The sequence below is a fragment of the Hyaena hyaena genome, unplaced genomic scaffold (genome assembly GCF_003009895.1).
Source record: "Hyaena hyaena isolate Hyena2069 unplaced genomic scaffold, ASM300989v1 scaffold_6, whole genome shotgun sequence".
In the NCBI taxonomy this organism is placed as follows: Eukaryota; Metazoa; Chordata; class Mammalia; order Carnivora; family Hyaenidae; genus Hyaena; species Hyaena hyaena.
This window is the reverse complement of record NW_024080638.1, coordinates 5,782,817-5,786,066: the sequence shown is the minus strand read 5'-3', so window position 1 is coordinate 5,786,066 and position 3,250 is coordinate 5,782,817.

Genomic DNA, 3,250 nt, shown 5'->3' with positions numbered 1-3,250 from the left:
TTAGCAACAGGGAGTGAAAATTCCTAGCGAACAATGGCCAGTCACGTCACTGCCAACTACAGCTCCTTTTGGGTTATGGGAGAAAATAATGGCTGGGAGGCCCAAAGTTTACTGCCTCTGTGACTTTGGAGTTCTGATTTTTTTCCTGATATGTAAAGTGAGGATAGTAACATCTGTTTTATGTACATATTATAAATTTATTTAAAATGTCAGCCTAATGCCTGGCCTGTATTAGGTACCCAGTAAGTGTTAGTTATCTCCCTGCAGAAATCAGTGAATTTGAAATCATAAGATTACCACCTTTATTGCTTATGATTACACGAGAAGAAATAATCATTGCTCATGCATGGGGATCTCAGGGCAGCCCACATTGGTTCTCGGCAGCTGAGTCTAATAATATGACAGACCAAGGAAGGGATTTATCATTCCCAACAGCTACAAAAAGATAACACATTGGGATATAAGCCTACAAAAATGTTTGAGATTTATATGAAGAACACTTTCAAGCTTTTTTTTTTTAAAGTACTTTCTAAACCCAATGTGGGGCTTGAACTCATGACCCTGAGATCAGGAGTCAGAAGCTCTATTGACTGAACCAGCCAGGTGCCCACCCACAAATACTTTAAAGCTTTAAAGCATTACTGAGGAGCACAAAAGACTTAAACATTTGGAAAGGCACCATGCTTTTGGATAGGAAGATCCAGAGTTATGAAGATGTCAGTTCTGCCTCCAAATAGGGGAAGGGTTAAATCAGACCAGAGTGAAAAATGGAAGTGAAAAAATCGAAGAGAGAGAGAGAGAGAGAGAGTGTGTGTGTGTGTGTGAGAGAGAGAGAGAGAGAGAGAGAGAGAAACCTCTAGAAGGATGTAATAAACTATTGATAATATGATTTGTCTCCAGGGAAGAGAACTGGGGAGTGAGTGCTTGAAGGGCAAGGGATAAGAAAGAAACTTTACACTGTATAACCTTTTGTACTTTTTAAATTCTAAGTCTTACAAATTATCTACTTTTAAAAATACAATTAAAAAATAAAAATCTTCGCCCTTCTGGGTCCCCCATATAGGGATGAGATAAAAAGCAAGTGTGGGGGTATCCCCAAGATGGGCACCCCTGGTTTTTTTTTTAACTCTCAAAGATATCCAAACTGAGCCTCCAGTAATTCCTCAATTACAGTTTAAGTTTTCCTGTGACTACTGGTTCCCATGGAGATTTCTACTCTTGGGCTTCGACTCCAATAACATGACTCTCTGTATCTGTCTGTCTGACTCTCTAACTTGGGGGCCAACAGTTTGTGGCCTGAGTTCTCTGCTGTATCTACAGAGAGTTGATTTTTCAGTTTCCTCAATTTATTTCTTGCTAGGAAAGAGTGATGACATCCAAATGCAACACAGGCTGACCCAGAAACTGGAAGTCAAGAGCATTTGTTTTTAATTTTGATAATTTTTTTCCTTTATAGTTACTGATGTTATTTTATTTTAAAGTTTATTTATTTATTTTGAGAGAGACAGAGACAGGGCGATTGGGGGAGGGAGAGAGAGCGAGGACCCCAACGGCTCCAGGCTGCCAGCACAGAGCAATGCAGGGCTCAAACCCACGAACCACGAGATCATTACCTGACCCGAAACCAAGAGTGGGACGCTTAACAGACTGAGCCACCCAGGTGCCTTGATGGTTACTGATTTTAGTTTCACACCTAAAAAATCTTTGCCTAGCTCAGGGTTATGAAATTTTTCTCCCATATTTTATTCTGTAAGTTTTACAGTTTTAGCTGTTGTGTTAGATCTGTGACAGCAGAGAATAGAGGATTGAGATTGACTGCAAAGAAGCAAGAGAGAATTATCTGGGGGTGATTTCAGTGTTCTGCTGGGGTGGGCATTACATAACGGGAGACATTTGTCAAAACTCATGAAGTGGTACATTTAAATGTGTATCTTACTGTATATAAATTATACCTTAATACAGTTAATTTTTAGAAAGAAGAAAAATATGTCCAGTACAAAAGGCAGGCCACTACCAAACCACTACAGACTCCTGACTTACTTGCAGGGAGAAAGAAATATGATAAACAGCCACCGTAAGGCCAAAGTCTGTCTGTAAGATCTGCAACCACGAGGTACATACTTTGTGGGAAAGCCTCCCAAGTGGGAATTAATATCTTCAACTTCAGAGGAGGCAGGATGAACACAGGTCTTCATGTTTCCCCACTCTCATCTACATCTGTTTCTGGAATTTATCTTGGTCCCCACTGTAAGATACATATCCCTCTTTATTTTTTCCAAGTTAGGAGCCAGTTTTTCCTATATCGTTTATGGAATACTCCATCTGTCCTTCATTGATCTGAAATACATCTTTTACTGTTTTCTATTCATAGGTACTTGGTTCATAGCTAGACTAACCTGCTCAACTGATCTTCATGTTTTATTATTTTGTCACTAATGGGAATAGGATTTTTTCCTATTAAATTTTTTATTAGCTATTGCTAGAACTTGGGAAAGTTTTTTTTTTTTTAATGTTTATGTATTTATTTTGAGAGGGTGCATGCACGTGCATAAGCAGTGGAGAGACAGAGAGAGAGGGAGAGAGAATCCCAAGCAGGCTCTGCAGTATCAGTGCAGAGACCAATGAGGGGCTTAGTCTCATAAACCGTGAGATCATGACCTGAGCCAAAATCAAGACTCGGATGCTTAACTGACTGAGTCACCCAGGTGCCCCAGGGTTTGGGAAACTTTTTAAATAATTTGTCAATCTATGCACAATTATGCATTTTTGGAATAAAAGAAGAGGCCTTTAAAAAATATTTTTTTAAGTTTATTTATTTGAGAGAGACAGAGACATGGTGAGCAGGGAAGGGGCAAAGAGAGAGGGAGAAAGAATCTCAGGCAGGCTCCATGCTGCCAGTGCAGAGCCCGATACAGGGCTTGAACCCACAAAACTGAGATCACGACCTGAGCTGAAACCAAGAGTCAGACGCCTAACCAACTGAGCCACCAGGTGCCCCGAAAAGAGTGCTCTTTTTAATAGAGTACTTCAGATGAACTCATTATTAAAACAGTCACTGCAGTGTTTTAGCCTGACGCTGACAACATAATCCAGAACTGCTTCCAGGTGCCTAATTGGACTTGAGGTGATACAAATGATTGCATCAAAAAATGTGATTTTTGCCAGCATGTAATATGTTCTGTGAATTTGTGTATAGCCCAGGAATATAATTTTTGCAGTGAAATATTAATAGTAAAGTGACAGACATTTC